Source organism: Coffea arabica, chromosome 5e, assembly GCF_036785885.1.
Source record: "Coffea arabica cultivar ET-39 chromosome 5e, Coffea Arabica ET-39 HiFi, whole genome shotgun sequence".
In the NCBI taxonomy this organism is placed as follows: domain Eukaryota; kingdom Viridiplantae; phylum Streptophyta; class Magnoliopsida; order Gentianales; family Rubiaceae; genus Coffea; species Coffea arabica.
In genome coordinates, this window is record NC_092318.1 from 24,112,871 (window position 1) to 24,135,969 (window position 23,099).

Here is a 23,099-nt window from a genome sequence, read left to right on the forward strand (position 1 = left end):
AAGGAAATGAACCCGTTACACATTAAGGCTTCATTTCAAGAGCTATACAAAAGACATTTATAAGCTCAACTTGGCAAGTGACTATCCAATCCATTCTCAAAAGTAATTATATCCCTGTAAGGAAAACAAATAACACGGAATGAGCTAAAGCCCAGTGGTATACTACTACATAAGCAACCAATGTCACATAAGGATGAACTTTCATTTAAAGTGCACAAATAAGCAGTAAAACAAAACGGAAAAAGGATACGGTCGGCTCTCAAGAGCCCATTTCCACGCTTGCAATCTTGATCCAACCTCATTGACCCTCCGTCAATGAAAGGTAACCATCCGTAGACATCACTTACATCCAACCGTCCAACTATCATACCCCAACCGGGCCCGCACTCCATTCAGTCATTTTGGTAATACTCGAGTATACCGGAACCAAAGGTCTCATTACCACAAGATTCCACAGTACAGTCCCCGTGGCATGACAATTTTCACGACCAAGCCCTCGCCGGCTCGATCCAATTGACTACCAAACGGGGTTGAGCTCAGTGATACAGTAAAGCCATTGGACATTCGCCCAAATGATACCAAATCAGTTTCCATGAAGGGAATTCAGTATTTCATATATCAAGTGTAGTAATTCAGTAATGCAAGCACTAGCCATGCATGGAATCACAAGGGGTGAGGGCGGTCAAGTACACCCTCACCTCAATCATTTCCAATAACCAATTAAGCCTTCAAGGCATCAATACACATAGCACAAAGCCACATTATAACACGTAAGTGAGTAGTATACTCACCAAGCAAGAAAGTGGTATTTCATGCACCACGATCACCAAGACGTCGTGAGCTATCGTCACGCCCTAGAACATGTAAACAAATACTATAAGACTCGATAACGAGTCATAAAGTCAAACCAATTATCGCCCAATAGGGTTTCATGCATGGAAATTCAAGTGTTAAATACTTAACCTTTACTCAAGTCGAGAATATAGTTTTCTAAATCTCGAGTAAAAATTCGGGCAGCATGCCCTTTGTGTTTACCAAATTTTCCAGCCATAAGGCTTCATTATTTTTCTTCAATCACAACCCAACAACACACATATAAGCATTTCATGTCAAGAGCCGTTCCATAGGCTCACAATATCATAAAACAAGAAACCATACCGAGCCATAAACAACACCAATTCACAACCCCAATAGGGTTTTATAAACATATACAAGCATGAAAGCAAACCAGAAATTAAGAAAGGGCTTTAACCTAAGCCTTGATAAGAAAACCGGATTTGACCTCATAATGCGGTAATGGCACAACTCTCACTACAAATGTCGGATGGGGGTGTAAGACCCACCATTTCGAAGCCAAGAAACAGAGCTACAACAATGTAGAAGGCCTCTCAGTCCAAATCCTAGCACAACTAGGTCAAACGTGCCAAATACCAAACCAGAATTACCAAAACAGGTTTGCAAAACACACAACACTGTAATACGTCAATCTCAGCCTACACAGGTCCAAATGCAGAAATTCCAAAGGCATAAGTTAGATAAGACATCCAGATACATTTCCTCAGAAGACACCAACTTCAAAATCCAAACCAATTCCAGTCAAAACAGGCAATTACTATCGCAGTTCGGACATTCTGTGCACCAAAAACAGCAACAGTAAAAACGGCATAACTCACTCTACACTAGTCCAATTGCCATGAAATTTTGCAGGCACACTAAAATCATCAATACCTACAACTTTCATGTTTTGAGTAAAGTCCAATTCGGCCTCTATCTATGACCTCAAATTTCGGACAGAATAGGGGTTCATGAACCCTAACTTTGCACATTTCATTCAAATTCCAAAATTGGTTGCATTTAACAACAATTCACACCTACTAAAGCCAAAGCCCCTTATTACCAACCATCATACTAGTCCACAACATCAAAATCATATGAAACCAGAAAATTCATCAAAAAATGGAAAACTTCACCAAATCAAGCCAAACCAAGAAATAAATCATATATTCCAACACTCAAGCCACTTCTAAGCATAATATAACCATCATTAGGTATAGGGAAGAGGTTGTAGCATCACTTACCAAGAAACAAGGGAAAGACACCTTTGCTCTTCAAAACAACTTCACTACAACCCTTACTAGCACTAGAAGGTAGGATTTTATGGAGTGGAATCTTGTTTATTTGGTTGATTTAGATGATTTGCTAGTAGAAAGATTGAAGATTGAAGAGTTCTTCTTCTTGCAAGAGAGTGAGAGAGAGCCGGCCAAGGAGAAAGAAAAATGAGGAAATTTTGTGAATTTTTGATATTTCATCCTTTGGTCAAAAAAGTCAAGAAAGTGAATAGTAATTCTTAAAGTCCAACCAATGAGATTGTGACACTTGTCACACTCATTAAATGCATTCCAATCCTTTCTTTTCTCTCTCACATCAATCAAATCTCACTCTCTACTTATCTCTTAACACCCGATAAATTTTACACAGTATCCGAAACTTAACCTTATTGGCCGAATTTTTCCGAACTTATCGCACTAGTGGGTCCCACGTCCAATATATATGCTTAATTTTCTAAAAATTCTCCCATACTAGAAAATCATCTTAAAACTATAATTGCTCATAAACTCCACTAAGAAAATATTTCTAAGCCAGAAACTGCAAAAATTATGCAATTAAGGGGTAATAACCCTAGGAAAAAAATATTAGGGTTTTACGGGTTCTCACAGATCCGAAAACCAAAAGTATTCTCAACAAATCCGGCCACCACCCTAATCTATCAAAACCCTAGCCAAAATCTTATTGGACAAGTCCAAGATAGCATTCATCATTTCAATCTCCTCATTCGGTTAAGTCTCGAGTACAATACAAAACCCTCTGTGCTCTAACCTGTGCCATTACAACTTATCTCAAACTCACACATCATGATACACTAGACCACGTTCCATCCAAATTCACAAGTATTTCCACAGGAAAAGTATCGGGTACTCAAGTACAAGAATCCAAAACTAAGCAACTGTACAGCTCAGGCCGTACGCTAGTACCAGAATCGGTTGATGTACGCTTGGGAGCAACCAAGTCATATCTTACGCTTACCATTTTCACGATTCGCAACTTAAGCTCCAAAAGAGCACTTAATCCTTTACACATTTTCACATTAGGGTCATTACACCGTGTGACCCAAGTTCACTCCGCACAGAGACCACGCGAAGCAGCTCTGAATTTTTTTATCCTTACAAATAGTCGCTCAACTTTCAAATCAATCCCACAGTCCGGCACCATAAACTTTTAGCCTAGGATACACTACAGAGATCTGAAACTTAAGCTCTGATACCAACTGTGACGGCCCCACCTCCCCCTAAGGCGAACCAAAGGGTTCAGCGGACCGCCTGCCCAACTCTCGCCGGACTCACTGCAATCCTCAAATAAATAACATTACTCACATCCAATAACATAGGGTACAACCTCAATAAGAGACGAAATAACATTTTCCAAGCTTAGAACGTAAACTTACATACATTACAAATGTCAAGTAGTGGTACAAGTCCCCGAATAAGACAAAAGTCCTCAGTTCTCAAATAATTACAATTACAATATCAGTCTCAAATATTACATCTTCCAAAGTTCCCCGAATTCACATACCACAAGTGGATCGAGTTCGAATTCAAATGATACAAGAGATATTTCATCCAGTCATACTAATAACTCATTACTCACGCTTCCTTTGCCTCGAGCCCTATGGAGGGGAAAAAATATTTTGGGGTGAGCTACAATCTCAGCGAGTGTCCAGTAAAATCGGTAATCAACCAGGTTCGCAATAATGCATTTAAATGATGTCATAAATCAGTGATCAAATATACGTATTTTGCTCTTGTGAGCCAATGAAGTCATTGTACTTAGAACTCCAACGATCAAACAGATCCAGTAAGTCAAACAGTACAAGGGAGCCATCAGTGCTCCAAATAAACAGTGGAGAGACGTTGGTTCGAAGCACAAGATTTTCCAAGAATTCAATGGAGCCAAATCATGTCATGGCACACACACAAACACAAATGATATGCAATCGAGTAACCAATGCAAGAATTAGTTCGAAAAGTAACTTCGGAAATAGTTGTGGAATCACTCACCAACCACAGTTCATGAACCTCATCCATCATAGACAGTTTTCTCGATCAAGTCCAAGCTCTTCATTCTACCAAGAATTAACCCAAACTCATAGCGACCAAACGTTCTCAAAGATTGGACAGCACTTCCCTTAAATTTCCTTATTTTCATTCTACAACAGCTACCAATATCCATTCAAAACAGCACACACAAATCATAGGCTAGTAAATACACTTTCTTAGGGTCACAACACCCTTCACATATAACCATTTGATAGCTCCACAATTAAACACAATTAAGCCCCAAATTAGAAACCCTAATACTGAAATTGGCCTACACAAGCTGGAGTTTCCACAACAAACCACAAGTAACACACAAAAGCTCCATTTTACACTATCTCAAGCTATCATTCCATGACCAACCATAATCACCCTATAAAATAGAAAATCACCAGTAAATATGAAATTTATCAAAACTCTACTACTATCCATGAAACCTTCCTCAAAATAGCCTATATAACATCTCTAATCCACCAATCAACAATCAATTGAAGTAAATAGGAAGTTCTTAGCAAGATACCTTCAAATGTCAAGAAAATTGGTAGCTTAGTGCTTCCTCTTCCAAAACAACTCCACCAATAGCTTTAAAGCTCCTTAGTGAAAACTTGTATGGAGTAGATTGCAAAACTAACGCTGAAATCTCAAGTTTTGGACAAGGAATTGAAGTAGAAAATGAAGTTTCCTCTCTTGTTTCCTCTCTCAAAGCAGCCGGCCAAGAAGAAGCAAAATGAAGACAAAGTTTAGCCAAGAAACAAGATAAGAATGAAGGAAAACATCCGGTCAAACTCTGCTGCCGAAGGTGCCACATCACAATCCGGCCAAGATCTGGCCGGAATCGTGGCAGTGGCGAAATCCAATTTTTTTCCAAAACCCCTGCCGATCCGGCCAGGAATCCGGCCAAGAACTGGACTGATGATTACTTGAAGAATCCCTTAGGGACCGTCCACGCGCTACAGAAGAGTAGTAGCCGGTCTACAGTCACAGATAAAACATACAAGTTCAAAAGCAGGATCAATTACTTCAAGTTCAAGGAGCACGGTACGAATAAGAACATACTCGCCTAAACAGGTTCAAGTCTCAAGTGAACTCAGCTTAGTAGGTCTCAGGCAGTTCAAGTATTTCAAATCTCAACACTTCCAAATCGGGTGGTGCAAACCTTAATCAAATAAGAAAACTAGAAGAAGGATTCGAAAACCAAAAGTATTCTCAACAAATCCGGCCACCACCCTAATCTATCAAAACCCTAGCCAAAATCTTATTGGACAAGTCCAAGATAGCATTCATCATTTCAATCTCCTCATTCGGTTAAGTCTCGAGTACAATACAAAACCCTCTGTGCTCTAACCTGTGCCATTACAACTTATCTCAAACTCACACATCATGATACACTAGACCACGTTCCTTCCAAATTCACAAGTATTTCCACAGGAAAAGTATCGGGTACTCAAGTACAAGAATCCAAAACTAAGCAACTGTACAGCTCAGGCCGTACGCTAGTACCAGAATCGGTTGATGTACGCTTGGGAGCAACCAAGTCATATCTTACGCTTACCATTTTCACGATTCGCAACTTAAGCTCCAAAAGAGCACTTAATCCTTTACACATTTTCACATTAGGGCCATTACACCGTGTGACCCAAGTTCACTCCGCACAGAGACCACGCGAAGCAGCTCTGAATTTTTTTATCCTTACAAATAGTCGCTCAACTTTGAAATCAATCCCACAGTCCGGCACCATAAACTTTTAGCCTAGGATACACTACAGAGATCTGAAACTTAAGCTCTGATACCAACTGTGACCGCCCCACCTCCCCCTAAGGTGAACCAAAGGGTCCAGCGGACCGCCTGCCCAACTCTCGCCGGACTCACTGCAATCCTCAAATAAATAACATTACTCACATCCAATAACATAGGGTACAACCTCAATAAGAGACGAAATAACATTTTCCAAGCTTAGAACGTAAACTTACATACATTACAAATGTCAAGTAGTGGTACAAGTCCCCGAATAAGACAAAAGTCCTCAGTTCTCAAATAATTACAATTACAATATCAGTCTCAAATATTACATCTTCCAAAGTTCCCCGAATTCACATACCACAAGTGGATCGAGTTCGATTTCAAATGATACAAGAGATATTTCATCCAGTCATACTAATAACTCATTACTCACGCTTCCTTTGCCTCGAGCCCTATGGAGGGGAAAAAATATTTTGGGGTGAGCTACAATCTCAGCGAGTGTCCAGTAAAATCGGTAATCAACCAGGTTCGCAATAATGCATTTAAATGATGTCATAAATCAGTGATCAAATATACGTATTTTGCTCTTGTGAGCCAATGAAGTCATTGTACTTAGAACTCCAACGATCAAACAGATCCAGTAAGTCAAACAGTACAAGGGAGCCATCAGTGCTCCAAATAAACAGTGGAGAGACGTTGGTTCGAAGCACAAGATTTTCCAAGAATTCAATGGAGCCAAATCATGTCATGGCACACACACAAACACAAATGATATGCAATCGAGTAACCAATGCAAGAATTAGTTCGAAAAGTAACTTCGGAAATAGTTGTGGAATCACTCACCAACCACAGTTCATGAACCTCATCCATCATAGACAGTTTTCTCGATCAAGTCCAAGCTCTTCATTCTACCAAGAATTAACCCAAACTCATAGCGACCAAACGTTCTCAAAGATTGGACAGCACTTCCCTTAAATTTCCTTATTTTCATTCTACAACAGCTACCAATATCCATTCAAAACAGCACACACAAATCATAGGCTAGTAAATACACTTTCTTAGGGTCACAACACCCTTCACATATAACCATTTGATAGCTCCACAATTAAACACAATTAAGCCCCAAATTAGAAACCCTAATACTGAAATTGGCCTACACAAGCTGGAGTTTCCACAACAAACCACAAGTAACACACAAAAGCTCCATTTTACACTATCTCAAGCTATCATTCCATGACCAACCATAATCACCCTATAAAATAGAAAATCACCAGTAAATATGAAATTTATCAAAACTCTACTACTATCCATGAAACCTTCCTCAAAATAGCCTATATAACATCTCTAATCCACCAATCAACAATCAATTGAAGTAAATAGGAAGTTCTTAGCAAGATACCTTCAAATGTCAAGAAAATTGGTAGCTTAGTGCTTCCTCTTCCAAAACAACTCCACCAATAGCTTTAAAGCTCCTTAGTGAAAACTTGTATGGAGTAGATTGCAAAACTAACGCTGAAATCTCAAGTTTTGGACAAGGAATTGAAGTAGAAAATGAAGTTTCCTCTCTTGTTTCCTCTCTCAAAGCAGCCGGCCAAGAAGAAGCAAAATGAAGACAAAGTTTAGCCAAGAAACAAGATAAGAATGAAGGAAAACATCCGGTCAAACTCTGCTGCCGAAGGTGCCACATCACAATCCGGCCAAGATCTGGCCGGAATCGTGGCAGTGGCGAAATCCAATTTTTTTCCAAAACCCCTACCGATCCGGCCAGGAATCCGGCCAAGAACTGGACTGATGATTACTTGAAGAATCCCTTAGGGACCGTCCACGCGCTACAGAAGAGTAGTAGCCGGTCTACAGTCACAGATAAAACATACAAGTTCAAAAGCAGGATCAATTACTTCAAGTTCAAGGAGCACAGTACGAATAAGAACATACTCGCCTAAACAGGTTCAAGTCTCAAGTGAACTCAGCTTAGTAGGTCTCAGGCAGTTCAAGTATTTCAAATCTCAACACTTCCAAATCGGGTGGTGCAAACCTTAATCAAATAAAAAAACTAGAAGAAGGATTCGAAAACCAAAAGTATTCTCAACAAATCCGGCAACCACCCTAATCTATCAAAACCCTAGCCAAAATCTTATTGGACAAGTCCAAGATAGCATTCATCATTTCAATCTCCTCATTCGGTTAAGTCTCGAGTACAATACAAAACCCTCTGTGCTCTAACCTGTGCCATTACAACTTATCTCAAACTCACACATCATGATACACTAGACCACGTTCCTTCCAAATTCACAAGTATTTCCACAGGAAAAGTATCGGGTACTCAAGTACAAGAATCCAAAACTAAGCAACTGTACAGCTCAGGCCGTACGCTAGTACCAGAATCGGTTGATGTACGCTTGGGAGCAACCAAGTCATATCTTACGCTTACCATTTTCACGATTCGCAACTTAAGCTCCAAAAGAGCACTTAATCCTTTACACATTTTCACATTAGGGCCATTACACCGTGTGACCCAAGTTCACTCTGCACAGAGACCACGCGAAGCAGCTCTGAATTTTTTTATCCTTACAAATAGTCGCTCAACTTTCAAATCAATCCCACAGTCCGGCACCATAAACTTTTAGCCTAGGATACGCTACAGAGATCTGAAACTTAAGCTCTGATACCAACTGTGACGGCCCCACCTCCCCCTAAGGCGAACCAAAGGGTTCAGCGGACCGCCTGCCCAACTCTCGCCGGACTCACTGCAATCCTCAAATAAATAACATCACTCACATCCAATAACATAGGGTACAACCTCAATAAGAGACGAAATAACATTTTCCAAGCTTAGAACGTAAACTTACATACATTACAAATGTCAAGTAGTGGTACAAGTCCCCGAATAAGACAAAAGTCCTCAGTTCTCAAATAATTACAATTACAATATCAGTCTCAAATATTACATCTTCCAAAGTTCCCCGAATTCACATACCACAAGTGGATCGAGTTCGAATTCAAATGATACAAGAGATATTTCATCCAGTCATACTAATAACTCATTACTCACGCTTCCTTTGCCTCGAGCCCTATGGAGGGGAAAAAATATTTTGGGGTGAGCTACAATCTCAGCGAGTGTCCAGTAAAATCGGTAATCAACCAGGTTCGCAATAATGCATTTAAATGATGTCATAAATCAGTGATCAAATATACGTATTTTGCTCTTGTGAGCCAATGAAGTCATTGTACTTAGAACTCCAACGATAAAACAGATCCAGTAAGTCAAACAGTACAAGGGAGCCATCAGTGCTCCAAATAAACAGTGGAGAGACGTTGGTTCGAAGCACAAGATTTTCCAAGAATTCAATGGAGCCAAATCATGTCATGGCACACACACAAACACAAATGATATGCAATCGAGTAACAAATGCAAGAATTAGTTCGAAAAGTAACTTCGGAAATAGTTGTGGAATCACTCACCAACCACAGTTCATGAACCTCATCCATCATAGACAGTTTTCTCGATCAAGTCCAACCTCTTCATTCTACCAAGAATTAACCCAAACTCATAGCGACCAAACGTTCTCAAAGATTGGACAACACTTCCCTTAAATTTCCTTATTTTCATTCTACAACAGCCACCAATATCCATTCAAAACAGCACACACAAATCATAGGCTAGTAAATACACTTTCTTAGGGTCACAACACCCTTCACATATAACCATTTGATAGCTCCACAATTAAACACAATTAAGCCCCAAATTAGAAACCCTAATACTGAAATTGGCCTACACAAGCTGGAGTTTCCACAACAAACCACAAGTAACACACAAAAGCTCCATTTTACACTATCTCAAGCTATCATTCCATGACCAACCATAATCACCCTATAAAATAGAAAATCACCAGTAAATATGAAATTTATCAAAACTCTACTACTATCCATGAAACCTTCCTCAAAATAGCCTATATAACATCTCTAATCCACCAATCAACAATCAATTGAAGTAAATAGGAAGTTCTTAGCAAGATAACTTCAAATCTCAAGAAAATTGGTAGCTTAGTGCTTCCTCTTCCAAAACAACTCCACCAATAGCTTTAAACCTCCTTAGTGAACACTTGTATGGAGTAGATTGCAAAACTAACGCTGAAATCTCAAGTTTTGGACAAGGAATTGAAGTAGAAAATGAAGTTTCCTCTCTTGTTTCCTCTCTCAAAGCAGCCGGCCAAGAAGAAGCAAAATGAAGACAAAGTTTAGCCAAGAAACAAGATAAGAATGAAGGAAAACATCCGGTCAAACTCTGCTGCCGAAGGTGCCACATCACAATCCGGCCAAGATCTGGCCGGAATCGTGGCAGTGGCGAAATCCAATTTTTTTCCAAAACCCCTGCCGATCCGGCCAGGAATCCGGCCAAGAACTGGACTGATGATTACTTGAAGAATCCCTTAGGGACCGTCCACGCGCTACAGAAGAGTAGTAGCCGGTCTACAGTCACAGATAAAACATACAAGTTCAAAAGCAGGATCAATTACTTCAAGTTCAAGGAGCACGGTACGAATAAGAACATACTCGCCTAAACAGGTTACTATATGGCTTTGATACTTGAACTTGATGTGTTAAATGTTTATTGCACCATCGATATTGATTGAAGTGAGGGTGTACTTTATCACTCTCACTTATTCCTCATGTTATTGGAATGTTACATGGAACGTTACATGAAATGAAAAGTACTTGACTTGGTGTCGTTTGGACGAGTATCCAACGACCATGATTGTTACCATTGTGCTCAACCCCATTGGTAATTGATTGAATCGAGCCGGCGAGGGCTTGGTCGTGCCAATTAATGAACCTTGGGGACTGTTATATGGAATCTTGTAGTATGAGAGACTCTCGATTCCGGTATGCTCGAGTAATACCACAGTGCAAGTGTTTGGAGTTCGGGCCCGGTAGGGGTATGTTGGGTGGAAGGAATGGAAGTAATGTGGAGTCTACGGTTGGTTACTTTTAAACATTGACGGAGAGTCAATGAGGTTCGGTCAAGAATGCAAACGAGGAAAAGGACTCTTGAGAGCCGCCCGTATCCTTTTTATCTCCACCATTAATGTGTGCCTTTGCTTACTTTTGATGAATTGAAATGAAAAGCTTTATGCTTATGTGAACTTTGCTGATTGAGTGGTATTATCTCACTGGGCGTAAGCTCACCCTATTCCTTTTGTTTTCCTTACAGGAAAATAAATACTTTTGGACTGCAATTGATAATTGGTTGCCGAATTGAGCTAGTTCGACATATCTTTTGTATAGCTCATTTATTGAAACCCTAAATGTACTTTTGGGACCGTTTCTCTTTTGATTTGGCAAACCAGACATGTATCCACTTTTGAATACTTTTGTATGCCACTTTGGCTTGTAAATGCTAAATTTCAAGATGTGAATATTTGCTTGATGATTGGTTGGGGTTTCGACGGGTCGGTTACTATTCATGACCGACTCCGGTTTTATTTTTTTTACTTTGACATTTTGACTTGTTTACGCGCGTTTGTAAGATCCGAAACGTATTAGATCGCTCTAAACTGAACCTTTAGTCCTGGCGAGAGCTGGGCAGACAGTCCGCTAACCCCATTGGTTCGCCTTAGGGGAAGGTGGGGCTGTCACAGGTGGTATTAGAGCCACTTCGCGTGGTCTCTGCGCGGAGAGAGCTTGGGCCAAGTGGTGAATGCGTCAAAAGGTATAAGTGCTCTTTTGAGCGTAAGCTATGAACTGTGCATGTCATAAGTGCAAGGATCATTATCATGGGACTTGAGGAAGCTAGATGTGTACGTCAGGTAGGAATCTTAAACCTTGTTGATTTGCACTTGGGAGCGTACGACCTGAGTTGTAAATTCTCTTAGTTTGGGATTCTTGTACTTGAGTACCAAATACTTTTTCGAAGGGAATACTTGTGAATCCGGAAGGGGTATAGTCTTGTGTGTGATGAGGTAACTAGAAATCATAAGTGATTTTGAGATAAGTTATGATGACAAAGGTCAGAGCACGGGGAATTCTTGTATTGGACTTGACATTGACCCGATTGAGGACATTGGAATGAGGGATGCTATCTCGGATTTGCCCAATAAAAGTTGAGCTAGGGTTTTGATAGATAGTGGTTAGATTTGGACTGTAATAGTTACTGTGGATGTTTAATGTGTTAGCTTTGAAAACCTATTTTGTTTCTCCTATGAATGTACACATTGTTATGTGTCTACTTGATTTTCCTGTGGACTACTTTAAACTACATATGTAATTATTTTGTGCTATACCAGATAAATATATTTTGGATTCTTGATTGATTACCTGTGTCTATGTGCCTAACTGAACCCTTTCCTCTGAGATATATTTATATTTATATATATAATGGAAAGGAAAGCTAAGAAAATGATATTTCGACATCTGTGTAGATTTAGACGACCTTGGGATTAAGGAAGGGCCATTGGAAATCTGTGACTGACCAAATCGAGAACCTAGGACCGAGAGAAGGGACCCAGTAGTGTAGGCCTATGTCTTATATTCAAAACGCCATAAGATTTCTTTCAATCCGAGAGGTGTAGCTTCAGGTGTAATAGGAAATATAAAAAGGTGAGAGGAACTTGATGATTTTAGATTTCCTTTGCTTGATATGATATTTGTGATCGAGGGAATTGGACTAGAGCTAGGAAACTATCTATGATGGATGAGAATCATGAGCTGTGGTTGGTAAATGATTTCAAAATTATTCTCGAACTATTTCCTGTACTGTTTTCTTGTGTGTTTGCCATGCAATGATTTGGCTCAAATGAGTGCTTGGAAGTCTTGTGCTTAAAACCAACGTCTCCATTTTAATAACAATTGACTTGAACATGGGAGCACCGATGGCTCATTTGTACCGCTTGACTGATACTGGATTTTATTGGAGAGTTGCATGTTTAAGTACCATGATTTCCCTGGCTCACAAGAGCAATAAACGTATATTTGATTACTGATTCATGATACCAGCTAAATGCACTACTGCGAAACTTATTTGAATAGTGAGTTTTCTGGATACTTGTTGAGCTTTTAGCTCACCTTAAAAGATGTATTTCCTCTCCATAGGACTCGAGGCAAAGGAAACACTTGTAGGAACTTGTTAGTGTGATGGGATGGGAGATCTCGGGTATATTTTGAATTTCGATTAGAGTGATCCTTAGTGCCTGAGTGATTTTCGAGAACTATCCTAACTTGACTAGGGCATGAATGAGGAGAAGCTCCTGCAAGATAGAAGAATTCACTGTAGAATCAATTTTTGTGAGCAAAAGAGAGAATTTCGAGGACGAAATTCTTTTAAGGGGGAGAGAGTGTGAGAACCCGTAACTTTTCCATTTTCTAGGTTTTATTATCTTTAATGGCATGTTTTCTGCATTTTCTTTATTAGGAAAATTTTCTAGATAACTTTTATGAGTAGATATAGTTTTTGGATAAGTTTTCTAGTATCGAATAGGTTTCGAGAAATTAAGAGCGTATACCGGACGTGGGACCCACTAGGGCGAAAAGTTTGAAAAAATTCAGCCAATTAGGTTAGGTTTTGGATACTGGGTTTAAATTATCGGGTGCTAAGAGATAATTAGAGGTTGCTATTTGGATTGGTGTGAGAGGAAACAAAAAGATAGGGATGCATTAAATAAAGTGACAAGTGTTACTTAGTGATTGGTTGGACTTGAAGACCACTATTCACCTTTTTCCATTTGACCAAATAAATCACAAAAATTACCAAAATTTCACCATTTTCTTCTTCTCTTTGGCCGGCCACTTCAAGAAAAAAAGAAAGGGAAAAGCTCTCCAAGTTTTGCTTCAATCTTGCTCCAATCTACCAAATCAACCATTGAATCTTGTTTTTGCTCCATAGAAAACCTTAAGTGAGTGATAGTGAGGTGTTTTGTGGAGTTGTTTGGAAAGCTAAGGTGACTAGTTGCTCTCTCTCTTGTGTTGCTAAGGTAAGTTGTGAAGGATCCCTCTCCCCCCTCTAATGATGCTTAATTCATGATTGGTGGTAGTATAAGATGCACTTTTATGGATTATATCTTGATTTTTGGTTGAATTGGTGAAGTTTTGTAATTATTGGGGATTTTTCTGTTTTCATATGAATATGATTATGTGGTCATGTATGATGATTGGAAATGATATTTAAGGAAGCTAGAAGGTGGAAAAAGTGGTTAATTGCAAGCAATTTCTGTTTTGGCAGAAATTTCGAAAGTTAGGGTTTTATGATTGTACATTCTGCCCGGCACAGTAGCTCATAGTTAGAGGCCGAATTGGCCTTGGGTTAAAACATGAAAGTTGTAGGGAATGATATTTTAGAGATGCCTGAAAAATTTCAGGTCAATCGGAGTAGCGTAGCTTGAGAAAAGACAGAATTTCCCTTGCTGCCCGGGTTTTACCCGAATTTAAGAATTGCGTCTGTAATGGGTTATTTTGGTTGGGAATGCTTCCAAATTGGTTGTTATGATCGTCTGATGAATTGTAGCCCTGTTTCTTAGCTTTCGGATGGTTTTGGAATTTATGGATTTATGATGTTTGCACCAGAATGTGTTCTGTGAACCTGTTTTTGCGGTTCTGGTGTAGTATCTTGAATTTTTGACCTAGTTACACTCGAAACTGGGCTGAGTGACCTTCTGTAATATTGTAGCCCTATCTCTGAGCTTCGAAACGGTGAGTCTTGCACCTTCATCCAATAATCGTAGTGCCATTGGTACCAAAACCGCATAATGACGTCAAAAACTGTTTTTTTCGGGTTAACGCTTAACTCCATTCCGAATTTTTCTGGTTTCCTCTAATGCTTATTTATGCTTATGGAATCCTATTTTGGTCGTATTTGGCACCGGTTTATGACTCGTTATCGAGTCTCATTGTACTTGTTTGCATATCTTAGGGCGTGACGGTGGTTCACGACGCTCCTTTGACGGATGTGCATGAAATATCATTTGCAAGCGTGGTGAGTGTACTTGTGACGCCCCACATCTCCCTAAGGTGGACCAAAGGGTATCCGCGGACGCCTGCCTACCTCTCGCCAGGACTCAAGCAATTCCGTTCAATTTAAAACCGGACTAAACACTTCGAAGAGAACAACATGAATACAAAAATGCGGAAGCGTTCAATCTTATCGAATCACTTAACATGTAACCATTACATCGGTAATCACAAAACAACTTAAATTCAACGTACACGTCAGGGCCCAAACTTTCAAGTTTACAATTTCCAAAAGTACAATCCAAACTAGGGCCTAGTCAAAATATAACAGGAGTCTTAACAAAAGTACCACGAATGGTTTCTCCTTACTTCTCCAAGATTCGGTCCTGTTAAGGAAAACAAAACTATAGGGTGAGCTAGACGCTCGTGAGGCCAAGAACACACATGCAAGCACTTTGTTCAAATAGCAATCCCAAATTTAATAAATAAAACCATGCCCCTACATTAAACAATCATTCAAACAAGAAAAGAAATCAGAAACAATTAAAGGATATAATAGCTCTCAGGAGCTAAGTTCCACTCGCTCTGCCGATGTCATTCGTATACCTTCCCGCGTTGACCCTCCTGTCAACCGGGTCGGTATTTCCATTTCCGTAGATCACCACTTACTTCCCTCCGTCCACCGTACACCTCAAGGGCCCACAAGTCATGTATAAGGCCAACAAATCCTGTAATTGTAACTTCAACTCTTTCAACTCAGCTGGAGCCATCCTATATGGTGTCCTTGAGATAGGTGCTGATCCTGGAGTTACATCAATTTTAAAAGCTATTTCCCGTTCCGGAGGTAAAAACTCCAATTCTTCAGGAAAAACATCGGAAAATTCTTTCACTACCGGTGTGTCCTCCAGATTCACCTTATCGCTAAGGGTATTAATAAGAAAAGCCAAATATCCTACAGCTCCCTTATTCAACAATTTTCTAGCCCGAATTCCCGAAATAAGTGCAGATGAGGCTAACTTACCCCTCACATCCAATTTCAGGGTTGCCTCCCCTGGAATACACAATTCTACAATTTTCGTCCTACAATTCAGTTGGGCATTATAACGGGCTAACCAATCCATCCCTAGGATCACATCATATCCTTTAATCGCTAGACCTATCAAATCGGCCAACAATTTTCTTTCGTTCACGCAGATTTCACTATTCTGATACACCAGATTAGCAATTAAACTTTTGTCCCCAGTGGGTGTTTTAACCTCCAAGTCATATGGTAACTTAATTGGTTTCAAGTCTATTCCACTCATGAAATCAGGGTTTACAAAAGAGTGTGTTGCACCCGGATCAATTAAAACCCTAGCTAGGCGGTGAAAGATTGGAATTGTACCTTCAACCACCTCGGTCGCCTCTGGAACTTGTGGATAGTCCAATGCGTAGACCCTAGCCGGTACTTTCGGTCGACTCCCTCCGGCACTGGTCTGCTTAGAGGTTGATTTTTCAGGCCTCTGCAGGCTTCCCCCTGCCTTCGACGATTTCGGACAATTTGCGATTTGATGCTCAGTGCTCCCACACAGTAAGCATTTCCCCAACTTTCTCCAGCAATCGTTCTCAGAGTGGTTGGATTTACCACAATACCCACATGTAACTTGAGGGGTCACAGTTGATCCAACAGATGGTGCCCCCCTAACCTGAGTCGTCCCGCTACGACCTCCCCTAGATAGAGCTCCCCTAGAAGCTCCAGCAGTCCTCGTTCCACCTTCTCCTCTTCCCATTTTAGAAGGGGGTGCATTCTTACTAGTCTGCCCAGAAGTGCGACTAGGAAAATTCCTTTTTCTGTTGTGGAAATCCCTCACTTGAGATCTTGCATTCTCAACCCTTTGCGCTTTCGCTAAAGCCTCAGTAAAAGTAGAGATGTGGGCTGCAGCCAGGCCCTCCTGAAGTTCCACATTAAGCCCCTGTACAAACCTCCTAATCCTCCTCCGATCATTGGCTACTAACTCAGGAGCGTATTTGGAAAGTTTAGTAAACTTCCCCTCATACTCTGCTACAGTAAGGGTTCCCTGTTTTAGCTTAATAAATTCGTCCTCCCTTTTTTCTTGGATCAAGGGCGGAAGAAACTTTTCATTAAACTCCCTTGTGAAATTCTCCCAAGTCCAAGGGGTTCGAGCCCTTTCCCATTTTCCTTTTATCAAATCCCACCAAGCACGGGCCACTCCCTCAAATTGGAAAGCAGCAAAATTCACTCGTCTATCCTCAGTGTAGTCTAGAGCGGCGAATATATTGGTCATCCTATCTAACCAATTCTCCGCTACTTCAGGGTCAGGTTCACCCATAAACTTAGGCGGGTTAAACTTTAAGAATCTTTCCAGGGCTCTATCCTCTCCCCTATCCTGGCCCCCAGGTTGGTTAAATGGTCCAGGACCCTGTCTCTCCGCTAGACGTTCTAGGATATCAGTCATCCTATTGATGGCAGTAGCCACTTGGTTACCCTCATTGTTTTCCTGTCCCTGGGTCGGTCCAGTTGCCGATCCCTGGTCATCTCCCTGAGGTTGGGCCTGTCTAGACGCTCGCCCACGGCCTCGACCACTCCTTAATCCTTCCATTAGTCTAAAAGTGCCTAGCGCAAGAAATAGATTAATTTAAGCAAGAACGAAGAAATGTACCAAAATTAGAACCAACCAAGAAAGCATTGAAATTAACAATAATTTACATTCATAAGCATGTCAAGTTCGTACAATTAGCAAGTTAGGGACAATTCACAAAAATATAGCACACAGGTGCTCAAAAGTATACTTTTAGTCACAGCAGACTAAAGTAAGGACAAGTGCCCAAGAGTAGGCCACACAAGCATGCAAAATACCATGGCCTCGGCACTCGCACCACCCTAACTAGTCCTAACTGTACTGGTCAAAAGTCAAAAGGGGTCAACGACTAAGATCCTAGTCCTCAGCGGGGCTATCAGGAGGAACCTCCTCCTCGGGATCCTCCTCCTCCTCATCAGGAATCACCTCAGTAGCGTCCTCGACCAATCTAGTAGCATCAGCCAGGATCTCGAAAGCCCGGTTACGGACATCCCGTCCTAGCCTAGTGAGTCGAGCCCTAGTAGCCTGAAGCTCCTCATTAACCACTGCAGATGTGGCTACCTCACCCTCCAGCACCTCCTCGAGCTCGGCAATCCGCTCACCCTGAGCGCCGACCATCTGCCTAAGCTCGTCTACCTCAGCCTGTAAAGCGCGGTTGGTATCCACCAACTGACGACGCTCGTCGTCCATAGCATGCACTACATGGCTCGGGTAGGCGTAAGTCAACCTACACGGACATCGAGGGTATCTATCATACGGTGAGTAGCGTACTCGAGCTCCTCCCACTCGAGCTCGGTAGAAGATAGTCCTAAGAGGCTCATAATGACCATTCGCATGGCCATTCCCGTTAGCTGCCGGGGCTCCATTTCCGTCATCCATCCCTGCAAAATAATAATACTTTTCAGGTTAGAAACTTAGATCACTACTCAGTTCCATTATCCTAAAATGCATGCCTAACTTAATCGTTGGTTCATCCCAGTCGTCACTTGAGGTAGGACTAACTTAGTTGCTAGCTCGCCTCAAGTATCACTTAGGGTAGGATTAAGTCATCCCGTATCGAGTCTTAAAGGTAGAGTATCTAATATGTCTCCCATATAGACCTCTAACCTAGCGCTCTGATACCAACTGTGACGCCCCACATCTCCCTAAGACGGACCAAAGGGTATCCGCGGACGCCTGCCTAGCTCTCGCCAGGACTCAAGCAATTCCGTTCAATTTAAAACCGGACTAAACACTTCGAAGAGAACAACATGAATACAAAAATACGGAAGCGTTCAATCTTATCGAATCACTTAACATATAACCATTACATCGGTAATCACAAAACAACTTAAATTCAACGTACACGTCAGGGCCCAAACTTTCAAGTTTACAATTTCCAAAAGTACAATCCAAACTAGGGCCTAGTCAAAATATAACAGGAGTCTTAACAAAAGTACCACGAATGGTTTCTCCTTACTTCTCCAAGATTCGGTCCTGTTAAGGAAAACAAAACTATAGGGTGAGCTAGACGCTCGTGAGGCCAAGAACACACATGCAAGCACTTTGTTCAAATAGCAATCCCAAATTTAATAAATAAAACCATGCCCCTACATTAAACAATCATTCAAACAAGAAAAGAAATCAGAAACAATTAAAGGATATAATAGCTCTCAGGAGCTAAGTTCCACTCGCTCTGCCGATGTCATTCGTATACCTTCCCGCGTTGACCCTCCTGTCAACCGGGTCGGTATTTCCATTTCCGTAGATCACCACTTACTTCCCTCCGTCCACCGTACACCTCAAGGGCCCACAAGTCATGTATAAGGCGATACTCCACGAGTATGCCGAGCAAGACCTCTCATTAGGTCGAGCTCATATTTACCTCATGGCTCGCCTAAGTCCCCGACCAAGCCCATTGCTGGCTCGAGTCTAAGGTTGGCCTATGAGTTTGGGCGTCCCCCATTCATTTGAAAGTCGAGGAGGTTCACTCCAACGACACATGCATTCATGACATAACATTGCATTTCATTCATTCATTCAATACATTTCATTCATTCATTTGAAATTAGAACAAGTGCGATAAAGTACGCACCCGTCCCCATTTTCTTAAAACTTCCAACAATTACCACAAATAAGCAAGTATCAAATTTCACACACTTGACACTCACCGAGCAATTCAATAAGAATTATTTTCTGGGAGTTCAAGTGTCCACTGTGAGATCCTCTTGAAGGTCTCCTTGTGCGCCTGGCAATTAATAGGGGGTAATCACACAATTAACCCACTTATCAAGAAAGATTGTACACTAGTACAATCTAGGGATTATTTCGCAAAAAGGAACCTCAATTACACGTAAATCGAGGTTCAACTTGCCTTTTATTATGTACAACATTATTTGAGTTTTTACCATGAAAATCGTGAACAAAACGTTTAAGAAAATTAAAAGAATAAAGAGTTCTTGAAAAACTCTATTTCTTTGAAATTGGAAAATTTTCAGTTTTATCATGAAGCTTTGAAAAATCGGAACTCGCTCAGTACAAGTCGAGAATTGGAAAACTTTATACCGTTGGAAACCTCTTAGAAAGTACCATAAGTTCCTAGAAGACACTTTTCCATGAATCGAAGTGAAAAGTGGTCAAAAATGAGCTTGAAGACGCAGGGTTGGTTTTCATGGCAGAATTAAGTTGGATCTCGGCCAACTTTGGAAATTCGGCACGATTCACACGTTGCAAACCGGCCTCTGAAATTTGTAGCTAAATTAGTGTTACAAGTGAGGTGTATAACAAAATAAGCGGATCAAGAATCGGAGTTTCGAGTACCGAGATACGGTAGCCCGAAGTTGGGGAAATTCAAGACTGGAGAAGAATTTCCATATTTGAACCTCCAACTCTAGCAATTTAATTGGGTATCGAAACGAACTTGGATTGGTACCAAAATTGGCAGTATTTTTCTCCCATATGAGAGGTACCGTTCTATCAAATTTCAGGGGAAAATACTTTCGGAAAGATAGCTAATTAGCCAACCAAAGTTCAGGAAAAATTATAAGGCAATCTGCCTTTAGACATTCATTACCCATTTCAAAACGTTTAATCAAGCAAACTATCCAATCATGTTTCATTTGTGAAATAAAGGCCTAAGAAACATCCATAATGCCTTTGGTAAGTGTTTAGTATCAAGAACATCAATTAACAAGTTCACTCCAAGATCTTGTTCCAAACCAGTCCAACATTAGGGTTTTTCCAAAACAGAGCAGTCCACTTGTTTCAGTCACAACTCAGTCAATTTAACTCGAAATCGAGCATGGATTACGCCGTTGGAAAATAAATTCATAGAGCTAAAATATCACAGAAGAAATCGTTTCCAAATTCGGCACCCATCTGGTTCAAATTCAGGCATCAAGTTGCTGCCTGAACACTTCATTCCAGATGAACAGAGCAACAGGACAGCGAACTTAAAACATTTGGTTCGGCTTGTTCACAAAGAATCAGAACGTGAATTATATACCAAATTAAATCCAGGAATGTCTAGTTTCCAACGCCACCAACGGCACATGATTCCGACATCCGAGGACAGAGTTATAGCCAAAATACTACCACTGGTGAGAATCATACGCGAACAGTTTTCCAGATTTGCTAGTTTCTCAAGAAAATTCATTTGATCAATCAAACCTCAATATTTTCCAATGAAATTTTTCACACATCTGATACATCCTATAAACATCCAATTCAAGCCGTTAGACCATTAAAAATTGGCCTGGAAATGGCCGAACATGGCAGGGGCAGAATCGGAAATTTTAGCTTCTTACACCCAATGAAGTTTCTACTAATTACCCACCACTAATGCATCATTTTAACCACTAAACCAACAATATAATCACCATCAATCATCAAATCAGCAACAACAACCCAAGTGCGGGAATTCAAAGAGCCCACAATCACATTTTTACACCATACACAAGCTAACCAAATGCATGCATGAACTTAACAAGGTAAGATAGCTTCCAAACTTCAAGTTTCCAAGAGTGGATCATCACTTACTTTGGGTTGATGTTCAGCAGAATTTTCGGCCCTCTATTACCCCAGAAAAACCGTGATTTCCAGCCCTTGTTTGCAGCTCAAAATGCTCCTCAAGTGTCAAGCTAGGTGTGGTGCAAGTTTGGTTGAATTTGGAGATGATTTGGGGTGGTTTTGAGTGAGATTAGTGAGCAGAAATTTTGAAGTAATGGAGTTAGAGAGAGGGGAGAGCTGGTCGGCTGTCTTGAGAGGAGGAGAGAGAGTGATCAGACTTTCCTTTAGCTTCCAAGAGAAGGTGAAATAAGTGGTGGAAATTCACCCAAAAGTCAACTCTCATTAAGGGCCGTTTGGTGCGATTACGGCTCGATTTTCTCGCGCGTTTGGTTCACTAGTGCACTAAACCTCTAATGCATATATATTCATGTAAATATTCTTCACTCTTAATTGTCTCGAAATAAGGGTCTAAAGTCCCTCAAATGAAGTCGCGCGTATGAAAACGCGTACCATCAATTTTACCGCTATAACGCGAAACTTCCGAGAAATTCTTATAACGATTGCACTACTAACTATCACTTGAGTATTTACTCATAAGATTACCTATTTTAGGACCATAGTACAAGTCTCCAATATTCCAAGCTTATTGTGCTACTACGCGGATAAAATCTCCAAGTACTATTCACTATTTTTACTAAACGCGCTCCAGGAAATTAATTTTCGAAATGAATCATTTTAAAATTATAACGAAGCTATATTACCATGTATTTAGGTCTAATAAGACTAGAAAATATTCCTTGGAAATAAAATCCAATTAAATAATTTATTAAGCCATAAATTAGGCATAAAATAATAGTTTTTGCGAGTCCTCACAGTACTACTCACTTGTGTGTTACTATATGGCTTTGATACTTGAACTTGATGTGTTAAATGTTTATTGCACCATCGATATTGATTGAAGTGAGGGTGTACTTTATCACTCTCACTTATTCCTCATGTTATTGGAATGTTACATGGAACGTTACATGAAATGAAAAGTACTTGACTTGGTGTCGTTTGGACGAGTATCCAACGACCATGATTGTTACCATTGAGCTCAACCCCATTGGTAATTGATTGAATCGAGCCGACGAGGGCTTGGTCGTGCCAATTAATGAACCTTGGGGACTGTTATATGGAATCTTGTAGTATGAGAGACTCTCGATTCCGGTATACTCGAGTAATACCACAGTGCAAGTGTTTGGAGTTCGGGCCCGGTAGGGGTATGTTGGGTGGAAGGAATGGAAGTAAAGTGGAGTCTACGGTTGGTTACTTTTAAACATTGACGGAGAGTCAATGAGGTTCGATCAAGAATGCAAACGAGGAAAAGGGCTCTTGAGAGCCGCCCGTATCCTTTTTATCTCCACCATTAATGTGTGCCTTTGCTTACTTTTGATGAATTGAAATGAAAAGCTTTATGCTTATGTGAACTTTGCTGATTGAGTGGTATTATCTCACTGGGCGTAAGCTCACCCTATTCCTTTTGTTTTCCTTACAGGAAAATAAATACTTTTGGACTGCAATTGATAATTGGTTGCCGAATTGAGCTAGTTCGACATATCTTTTGTATAGCTCATTTATTGAAACCCTAAATGTACTTTTGGGACCGTTTCTCTTTTGATTTGGCAAACCAGACATGTATCCACTTTTGAATACTTTTGTA